This window comes from Aquarana catesbeiana, linkage group LG01, assembly GCF_042186555.1.
Source record: "Aquarana catesbeiana isolate 2022-GZ linkage group LG01, ASM4218655v1, whole genome shotgun sequence".
Classification (NCBI taxonomy): Eukaryota; Metazoa; Chordata; class Amphibia; order Anura; family Ranidae; genus Aquarana; species Aquarana catesbeiana.
This window is the reverse complement of record NC_133324.1, coordinates 341,151,539-341,162,406: the sequence shown is the minus strand read 5'-3', so window position 1 is coordinate 341,162,406 and position 10,868 is coordinate 341,151,539. Positions and strand designations below refer to the sequence as shown.

Genomic DNA, 10,868 nt, shown 5'->3' with positions numbered 1-10,868 from the left:
GTCGGCCGGGGAACCTGTCAGTGGTCAGAGGTAGAAGGGAAGCTGTCGCCACTAATGGACCAATCACCTTATTACAAGGGACCATAGTGAGTAACTGAAGCAAGTACCCTCACCAACCGGGGACGGTGAAGAATCGGGAAACTTCAGTGGGAATCAAGCCAGGGACCCAGCCAGTGGAGGTGATGCTTGCAAAGCAGCGTTGTGTGTCAAGCTATGGACTGAGCGGGCCAGCTTGAATGAAGTTTGGGAGGTATCTAGAATGCCAAGCTAGGGACCCAGCAGAGAAGCGGTGGTGAGGCTTGAGGGAGATACCACCGTGAAGATTGGAGGAGCTCAAGGGATTCAGTGGCAGTGAATCAAAAGGTCTAGTGAGAGACCGGGAACTCAATGTATGGAAGAACTATAGAAGAAGTTGTATTGAAGCTGAAAGAACTGTTACGCTTTGTGTTAGGAACTGTTAAAGACTGTTGCCATAGGAGACAGCATTCCTGCACGTGCCTTGAAAGTCCTCATTAGACTGGAGGAGGCCGAAGATCTTGCTACGAATATCTGAAAAGTGTGGCGTGCATCTGTATTTAGCCCCCCTTTGTCTATACTTTGTAGAACCACCTACCACTGCAATTACAGTTGCAAGTCTTTTTGGGTATGTCTCTACCAGCTTTGAACATCTAGAGAGATACATTTTTGCCCATTCTTCAGATGAAATTATTGAACACCCTCAAAGCTAGGCAGCCTCGAAGTCCTGCAGAGATTCCATATCCCAAAAAGACTAAATCAGTGACATCGGCATCAGGGGCTTCATAGCTGGTAATCCAGGACTGATCAAATGGTCCACGGAGTCTGTGGACAGACGCGTTCTATGATCAGTAACGAAATCTCCTGCAGCACTGAATGCCCGTTCTGAAAGCACACTGGATGCAGGGCAGCCCAACAACTCAATAGCATACTGGACAAGTTCTGGCCATTGGTCTTTTCTCCTGACCCAGTAAGTCAGTCGATCGTTGGCTGGAAAGCTCTCCATCTCTGTTTTGGCCCTGAGGTAATCGTCCACCATGTGATGCAGACTCTGCCGATGGGATGTGGAAGCTGACAGCCCTGGGCGGTGAGGACTAAAAAAATTCCAAAATGCCTCACTTAGGTGGACGCCTTCTCCAACGCTCCTCTCTTGACCAATGAAGACTCAAAACTATGTTTTCCACGACACTGTAACCTATGTGTAACGTTCAATAAAATCCTCTTTAATGTGTCCTCAAGAGATTTTATCTTCTGCACTCTCTGTGGGGACGGGATGAGTTCTGAGACCTTCCCCTTATAACGGTGGTCAAGGAGGGTTGCCAACCAGTAATCATGCTTTTCCTTTATGCCACATATTCTTGGGGCCTTTCGCAGGCTTTGAAGCGTGAGGTTGCCCATGCTCCTCAAATTTGCAGAGGCTTGGGAAGCAGACTCCTCTGGGTCACTCAGGATGACAGCATCTGGAACTTCCTCCTCCCAGCCACGTACTACTCCCAAGGGTCTTGGGGTTGGAAAGCCATCGCTTACAGATTGATGCATGTCTTCCTCTTCTTCAAAGCCTATAAAAGTGCCAGAATCCATCTCCTCATCCTCCTCCCTTCTCTTCTCCTGTGTGTTCTGTGACATACTGTAGGAATGATGGTGTCTGGATAAAGTGGGCCTTGAGAAGAAAGGAAGAAAGGAAGTCCTCCTTTTCCTCCTGCTGCTCTGCCTCCAGTGCCCTGTCCATAATGCCATGCAAAGTCTGCTCCAGCAGGAAGACAACAGGGATTGTGTCACTGATGCATGCACTTTTACTGCTCACCATCCTTGTGGCCTCCTCAAACAGTGACAATACAGTGCATGCATCCTTAATGATCAGCCATTGGCGTGGGGAAAAAAAGCCGAGGCAGGCCTGAGCCTGTTGTCGTGCCGTACTGGCACAGGTACTCGTTGACGGCCCTCTGTTGCATGTACAGCTGCTGCAGCATTCCCAAAGTCAAGTTCCACCTGGTGGGCATGTCACAAATCAAGCAGTTTACGGGCAGGTGGAATTCCTGCTGAATTTCAGCCAACCGAGCACTGGCTGTGTATGACCGCCTGAAATGGCTACAGGCCTGCTTTAGTACATCTTGCAACCCTGGGTACCTACTTCGGAAACACTGCACCACCAAATTGAGGACATGTGCCAGGCATGGCACATGTGTCAACTTTCCCTGTCTAAGGGCGGACAGGAGGTTTGAGCCATTATCGGACACCACCATTCCTGGTTCCAGCTGGCGGGATGTGAACCACCTCTGGGCCTGTCCCTGCAGAGCTGCAAGAATCTCTGCTCCGGTGTGGTTTCTGTCCCCTAAACACACCAGCTGAAACCCTGTCCTGCATCCTTTCGGGTCGCAAGCAGTGTTACCCAGTGTGCTGTGAACTAAATATATCGTCCCTGCCCATGCTTGCTGGACCACGTGTCAGTAGTAAGGTATATTTTACGGCTGACTGCCTTGCCCAACGATGTCAGAACATTCCCTTTAACGTGATAGTAGAGAGATGGAACTGCCTTACGTGAAAAGTAGTAGCGACTGGGAACCTGCCATTGTGGTACAGCACATTGTGCAAATTCACGGAAGGGGGCAGAATCCACCAGGCTGAAAGGCAGACGTTGGAGAGCCAACAGGTTTGACAAGCTTGCATTCAGACGCTGGGTGTGTGGGTGGCAGGGACTGTATTTTTTTCTGCTGCAGCAAATGGGGCAGAGAAATTTGACGGCTACAGTCTACAGGTGAAGCTGTGCTGCTGTTTTTTTTTTTTTAATTTCTGTTAAATTATCCATTTGCCATAGTCCCCAATCTTCTATAATGTCTACAAATATAATTCATTTTCCATAAAATATAATTTGTTTCAATTAATAAGTTACCTAACCTTATACTAAATGTATAAAATAATGAAAATTTACACAAATATTCAGATTTGCATTTAGTAACCAAAGCTTGATTGCTTTGATAATAGACATTCTGTAGTATGTGTGTGTGGGCCTCTGCACACAAACATTCAGTTAGGTAAGGTAAGTAGGTAGGTAGATTCAGTAGATCACTGGATGACGATTAGGCTCCAGGGATTTGGATGTAAAGACAGCAAATCCAGCTACCTTTACTGAGGCTGTACCCTACCTGAGCCTTTCTCATTGTGTAGGGCTGTCATAGCTAAATGCAATATGCCAACTGACTGGAAATGTTGTGATGCTGAACAAGCATGGCTGTGTCCGAAGAACTGCTGAACCTAGTGCACACCAAAGAGCTGCTGAACCTGGTGCACACCAAAGAGCTACTGAACCTAGTGCACACCAAAGAGCTGCTGAACCTAGTGCACACCAAAGAGCTGCTGAACCTGGTGCACACCAAGGAGCTACTGAACCTAGTGCACACAAAAGAATTGTTGAACCTAGTGCACACCAAAGAGCTGCTGAACCTAGTGCACACCAAAGAGCTGCTGAACCTAGTGCACACCAAAGAGCTGCTGAACCTAGTGCACACCAAAGAGCTGCTGAACCTGGTGCACACCAAAGAGCTACTGAACCTAGTGCACACAAAAGAACTGCTGAACGTAGTGCACATCAAAGAGCTGCTGAACCTAGTGCACACCACAGAGCTGCTGAACCTGGTGCACACCAAAGAGCTGCTGAACCTGGTGCACACCAAAGAGCTGCTGAACCTGGTGCACACCAAAGAGCTGCTGAATTTAGTGCATTTCAAAGAGCTGCTGAACCTAGTGAACACCAAAGAGCTGCTGAACCTAGCGCACACCAAAGAGCTGCTGAACCTAGTGAACACCAACGATTGACAAGTTTGAAAAAAACACAATATTTTTTACTTTTTGCTATAATAAATATCCAATTTTTTTTTTTTTAAATACATTTTTTTCCTCAGTTTAGGCCGATATGTATTCTTCTATATATTTTTGGTAAAAAAAAATCGCAATAAGTGTATATGATTGGTTTGCGCAAAAGTTATAGCGTCTACAAAATAGGGGATGGATTTATAGCATTTTTATTATTTTTTCGTTTTTACTAGTAATGGCGGCGATCTGCGATTTTTATCGTTAATATAGAACTTTTTTTGTTCAGTCAAGAATAATTTTGAAAATAAAACATCACTGCTTTAATGTAGCAGATTTTCCTCCTCTGCTGTAATGGGAAAAGGACAGTTTGGGTGCAGTACTGTCTACCTACAACTCCTAATATTGGCATGTCTTGCAGAGATTTTTTGTTCAGCCAACAATAATTTTGAAAAGATTTTCAGTGACATTAAAACAAATTCACAGTATGCGCTCATCAAATAAAGTGGATCAGAGATCGCTTTGGCACAGCAACCACTGCTTTCCTATTAAGCGTGCAAGGTATAGAATGTGGTGAGGGTGATACTTACTGGTTGGGGAGGGCTTTTCCACTGGAGGAACACTCCATTTATTCATTGGATCATCTGATGCACATCGGTGTTGAATGAACTATTTCTTTATCAATCATGTTATGGGACTTTGACAAATTGATCTAGTATATCATTTTTGAGGTTACGCAGATTTTCATTTTACAGATGTCTATTGGACATATCGGTTTCTTTATCTGATATACTGGTCATTTTTATTTGATGCACCTGTTTTGATGCTGCAATTATTTGTACATCTTTTTAAAAATATGCATGTATCACTCCTTATTGCTGACTGCCTGCGGATATCTATACTAGTGCAGCTTGGTTTATTAGATAAATGGGCACAGGAAGGCTGAGGCCACATTAGCAAGTGTTTAACCTGGATTTGATTAAATATTCAACATCATTATATATAATGACAAAAAACATCATGCAGGAGCTCTATCTAGTGGCCAACTTAAATATTACAAGTTGTGCCCATTAATATTCTCAAGGTTCTTGTTCTAGTGGTCAAATACATTCTTACTATGTATTATTATTATTATTATTATTATTATTATTATTATTATTGTAGCGCTTACCCCCCAAGGAGCAGCTGATTACATATTAAATACGTAATTCACGTTTACCACCTGACTCATCGCAGCCCATACAATTAGAAACAGTCCATATTGCATTTTTCTCTTGCTTTTATTTAAGTAACATGAACTGGGATAGGAGAAGGGTTTTCTGAGATGCTCTTTTGTTGCTTTGTAATCTTTTCTTTGCCTCTCATGCAAAGACCTAGAATCATTGTGGATAATAGGAAATCACCCTGTGATTTCTTCATCAGGGAAGATGGAAGTAGATTTGATAGAGAATATTTGATAAAGAGCCACTCTGAATAACTTCTTCATCTGCAGAACTTTTCAAGAACAGTCCGTATCTCTATATGTGTACTAGTAGCTTTACCGCCACCTCTTTACCACTACTTCCCATCTGCATGGTACTTCCAAGTTGAGCTAAAGAAAAGTCACTCTGAATAACTCCTCCCGCTTGACTGATTGAAATCCCGGGGCATTGTTGAACCCAAAGTCACAGGCCATCACCGCCTGTCTCACTGACTTGCGTACCAACATCCCTCAGCCTCTGGTAGTACCCTTCCCTTGGGCTTTCACTCACGTGATCAATAGTCCATGTGCCACTCATATACGATCAATTGCCCAGTTTCCTTCCGCTTAGTTGCTACTTCTTCTGCAATGATTCTTTCATCCCTTTCCTCCTTACTGGAACGCTCCCTTCCCCGCAGGGGCATCCAACGACACCAGCGACTACATGCTGTACGGTGTCACCAACTCCTCTACGGGTGCCGGTTCCCCACCCTCCCCGCAGGGGGGGGCTCCGCTGGCTCCCGGAGGGGGAACCTCTCCCCTCCGGGAACCAGGCTGGGCTTCTCTCCAAACTCGAACTCCTGACTCACCATGTGACCCGGCTTTTTATATGAGAGTCCCGCCTCCTGCCAAACAAATTAATGATTGGCCAGAACTCGCATACAAACTACCTGTCACTCAGATCCCAAATAAACAAACAGGCCTGCTATAATGGTACAAGCCTGCCTTAATTTACCTGAAATTGTAAGCTAGCAAAAAGGTCACCTACATAAAAGTAGGTGCCCGCTACATTATTATAATACAGGGTTTAATTAGCACCAACAGTTTGCACAGCACTTTATAACATGGTGGCAGACAGCGAAGTTACAATACAATTCAATACAGGAGGAAATAGAAATAGGAAATAGAGCCCTGCTCTTTAGAGCTTACAATCTAAGAGGAAGGGTCAAGTGATACAAAAGGTAATAACGGTGGGGGATGAGCTGATGGAGAAAATAAAAGTACAGTAATATCTTGGATTACGAGCATAATTAGTTCCAGAAGCATGCTTGTAATCCAAAGCACTCGTATATAAAAGTGAGTCAGATAATTTGTTCCACAACCACTGCTGGTGTATGCAATACTGTATGTGGCCAGAGGTGTGGGGGCGCTGGTGTATGCAGTACTCTATGATGCCAAAGGTGCGGGGACGCTGGTCTATGCAATACTGTATGTGGCCAGAGGTGCGGGGGCCCTGGTGACGCTCAGAGACGCTCGAGAACTGTTGACACTTTCGAGTGCTCTGACACACGTTACGCCCGCCAAGTTCTCCAGGAAGCGCTGGGAGCCAGCGGCGCCCCCGGATCACAAACTCCCAAACCAAGGTATCACTGTACAGTTGTTAGGTGGAGGCAGGAATAGGCTTCTCTGAAGAGATCCCTGATGCTATCTTATTACAGAAACAATTGAGTACTCTCCGTGATACCTTTTTTTTATTTACAGTAAAACCCGAATTTTAAGGACAAACTTTTGGAATGTGCCCCCTTCTTCAGGGACCAAGCAGGACTGTTATTGGATTTTAGGAAGTAAGCGCTGCATGAATCGGTCACCATTACTCAAGATGGTCATAGCCAGAAATGCTAGGGGGTTGTTTATCAAAGTGATTTCTCAACAAAATAAAGCACAGAGACATGGATGGATGGGGGAGTTTACTTTAAATTTTAAAAAAGAATTGTGTTTTTGGTTTGTGGTGCTCAGATACATGGAAGATCTGCTTTAAACTGTGACCAAATAATACATTTGTTTAGTTTTGTTCCGTTCCGTTTCCTATTAGCCGTCAATTCGTATTTCGTAATTCGTGCCTGAAATTCAATTTGGATTCGTACGAAATACGAATTTTGGTTAGGTTCGTTAACTTTTTGTAAGAATTACGAACGTTCGTTATGATGAATTTAAGAAGCAAAAAATACCTTTCTCAATATGGCAGTCGTCGACTCATTATGCTCATTATGAGGGGCTCCCACCATCCCTGCGCTGTGCTGACTTCCTCCTGGGGCTGTACCCCTGCTCTGCTCATTATGAGGGGCTCCCACCATCCCTGTGCTGTGCTGACTTCCTCCTGGGGCTGTACCCCTGCTGTGCTCATTATGAGGGGCTCCCACCATCTCTGTGCTGTGCTGACTTCCTCCTGGGGCTGTACCCCTGCTGTGCTCATTATGAGGGGCTCCCACCATCCCTGTGCTGTGCTAACTTCCTCCTGGGGCTGTACCCCTGCTGTGCTCATTATGAGGGGCTCCCACCATCCCTGCGCTGTGCTGACTTCCTGGGTTTGTACCCCCACTGTGCTCATTATGAGGGGCTCCCACCATCCCTGTGTTGTGCTGACTTCCTCCTGGGGCTGTATCCCTGCTGTTCTCATTATGAGGGGCTCCCATCATCCCTGTGCTGACTTCCTGGGTTTGTACCCCTGCTGTGATCATTATGAGGGGCTCCCACCATCCCTGTGCTGTGCTGACTTCCTCCTGGGTTTGTACCCCTGCTGTGCTCATTATGAGGGGCTCCCACCATCCCTGTGCTGTGCTGACTTCCTGGGTTTGTACCCTGCTGTGCTCAATATGAGGGACTCCCACCATCCCTGTTCTGTGCTAACTTCCTCCTGGGGCTGTACCCCTGCTGTGCTCATTATGAGGGGCTCCCACCATCCCTGTTCTGTGCTAACTTCCTCCTGGGGCTGTACCCCTGCTGTGCTCATTATGAGGGGCTCCCACCATCCCTGTGCTGTGCTGACTTCCTCCTGGGTTTGTACCCCTGCTGTGCTCATTATGAGGGGCTCCCACCATCCCTGTGCTGTGCTGACTTCTTGGGTTTTTAACTTCATCATAACGAATAATCGTAATTATTATGACAATAATAAAACGATATTAACGAACATTCTTATTTTGTCCGATTCTGATTCTCCCATTGACTACCAGTACCGATCTCCCACTCCCATATTAAAAAAGGTCATTTTCTCAACCCTCACTCAGCAGCAGAAGAAAATCTCTGATTGGTCAAAAAAAAAACACCAGTCACGTTTCCGTTGGAACGGAATTTGGATCCAAAATTCGTCAACGAAATTTTGTTTTTCATATACAATTCGGGAGCATAGAAATTCGTATTTTGGATGCTTCCGAATGTACGAATTTTCGGAAATTCGTACGAATTTTCGATTCGTACAAAACGAAGCGCACATGTCTAATTGATTTACATATTTATAATTGAAAGTTTGCATGTTGTAAAATGACATAAGTATGATTCTGTATGTGGTATGTAGGCACTGTGGGTTTTGAGACAGGTGAGCTGTGGGTTTTATTCACTGTGTCACTCACTGCGCAGTAATACACTCCAGAGTCAGTGACTTCAACCTGTTTTTTTTTCATGGTATAAGAAAATTTCTTTGGCTCATGTGTTCCTGTAAATCCTTTGTCACTCTTCTGTGTTAGATCATTAAGCAGCATGGTAGGAGCTTGACCCGGATACGAAACATACCAAAAAAGATAAGGAGTGCCTGAAACTTTATATGTGCATTCCAGCAATAGAGATTCTCCTTCAATAATGATCTGAGGTACGGATGTCTGGTTTACAGACTGCCCTTGAAGTCCTCCTGCAGATAAAATGGCAACATTAATAATAAGTAATATATCAGATAGCTCTACATTTGTTCAACATATGAATATCCATGGATATTACAACCCAGAGCCTCTCTTATCTCATTTATAATACTGCATACCTATTAGAATAGCTCCAGACACAATACATGTGATGATGAAATCCATGGCTTAGGTATCTGTGCTTGTACACTATGCTCTCATGTGTATGTGAAGATAGGACTATAGACAGAGATCTATATATCATCACCTGACCTCTTTGTTACTTCCTGCAATCACTTACAGTCACTTACAAAGTTTAGAGCTTGTTTTTCTGGTTACAGAACATACATATATTCTATATGTACATATGTATATCTCATCATCCCCGACCACTTCCTGTATTCACTTGCGATTAAAGTTTGGAGCTTTTTTTTTCTTTGGTTACATAAAATATGAATATCCATCCAGTAAATGTTCTGCTTATAAATTTAACTTTTTTTTATTGCTGTTAAATTAATTCATTTGCCATAGTCCCCAGTCTTTTATAATGTCTACAAACACCCTTAGGTTTCCATGGATTTAAATTTGTTTCATATATATATGTAAAACAAAAAACAAACAATGGATACAAATATTCAGATTTAATTTTAGTAAACAAAGCTTGATTTGTCCTATAATGGATAGTCTGTAGTGTGTGTGGTCTTCTGCATTCAAACATTCAGTTGGATAAGGTAAGTAGGTAGGTCAGGGCCGCTGATAAGGCAGTACAGCCAGTCCTCCTGTACTGGGCCCAGGCCCCATCAGTTCAAAAGGGGGGTCCGGACACCTGCTGAGCAGGAGATCTGGCTGTACTGTCTTATTGCAGACACCAACCCTCTTCTGCTTCCCCCCGCAGCACTGCCAGCTTCTCCTCCTCTTTCTCCCTCCAGCCGCACTGCAGAGGGATTGGTCCTAGCATGTGTGCCCCTTCCATATGCTGTCCGTGCCCCTCCATGTGCCCCTTTCCTCCGCAGTGCTGCTGGCTTCCCTCTTCTCTTCTCTGGAGCTTCTACGGGCACACAGGGGGGGGGGGGGGGGGGGGATGTTTCAGGATGGAGAGCGGGGGGGGGGCAGTAAATATGTAATTTACTGGCCCCTTTCTTTCCTGAATGAACACAGTGAGCAATTGGTACCAATCACTTATGTGTCCATTCATCAATTAAGCATTGTAAACTGTGTTTATTATGCTTCAGTTTGTGAATGAGCAGGAAGCTTCAGAGCGTTATCTTTTCATTTATCTGTGCAGCTGAGATTGCAGAGAAAGGGACTGATATCAGGTAGGCTGTATGGGGCCTCGTGATTTCTAACAGCAGCCCTGAGGTAGGTAGGTTCAGCAGATCACTGGATGACAATTAAACTCCAGGGTTGTTCGATATAAAGGCAGCACATTCTGCTTCCCTGCTGAGGCTGCATCCTATCTAAGTTTTTCTAGTTGTGTAGGGTGTAGGGTTGCCACCTGTACGCAAATGACCCGGACAGTCCGGGTTTTGACAGCTGTGCCCGGGTTTCTCTCCTCCTGAAACCCGGACACAGCAGCATAGGCTCCAGCCAGTGTGGGAAGTGAGTGTTCATACCTCTAACAGTTTAGCGCACCCCCCCCCACACACACACACTTCTGTAGCTGAGACTGCACTCCGTCCTGTGTCCCGCCAGCAGCGTGACCCCCTCCTGTCGCTGGATGCTCACTCTCAAATAGCACCTGCTCCCCGGACGGCTCCTGTCCTGTGTGTCTTCAGTGGTGAGCGTTCCCCTCCATCCACCTCTCCCCCCGTCAGTGTGCCAATGCCGATCGGCAAATGCAGCCTGCCCTGAATGCGCTCTCTCCCGCCAGCAGCACACTTCCCCCCTCCTTTCCCTGCTCCAGCAGGGCTAATGATTTTTGGCAGTTTCACTGCCACTGGTGAATGGTGACAGTGGTGAGTCGGTCCCAGTCCGATCCC

General features: G+C 45.3%; 1 long non-coding RNA gene across 1 annotated transcript in view; it reads right to left on the bottom strand.

The window, feature by feature from the left end:
* Positions 1 to 5,136: 5,136 nt before the first annotated feature.
* LOC141136695 (uncharacterized) overlaps positions 5,137 to 10,868 on the bottom strand; it is a 40,643-nt gene continuing 34,911 nt past the window's right edge. The window contains exon 3 of the long non-coding RNA XR_012243680.1: positions 5,137 to 8,903. This is a non-coding gene — a long non-coding RNA (uncharacterized lncRNA). The remainder of the gene's footprint in view (positions 8,904 to 10,868) is intronic.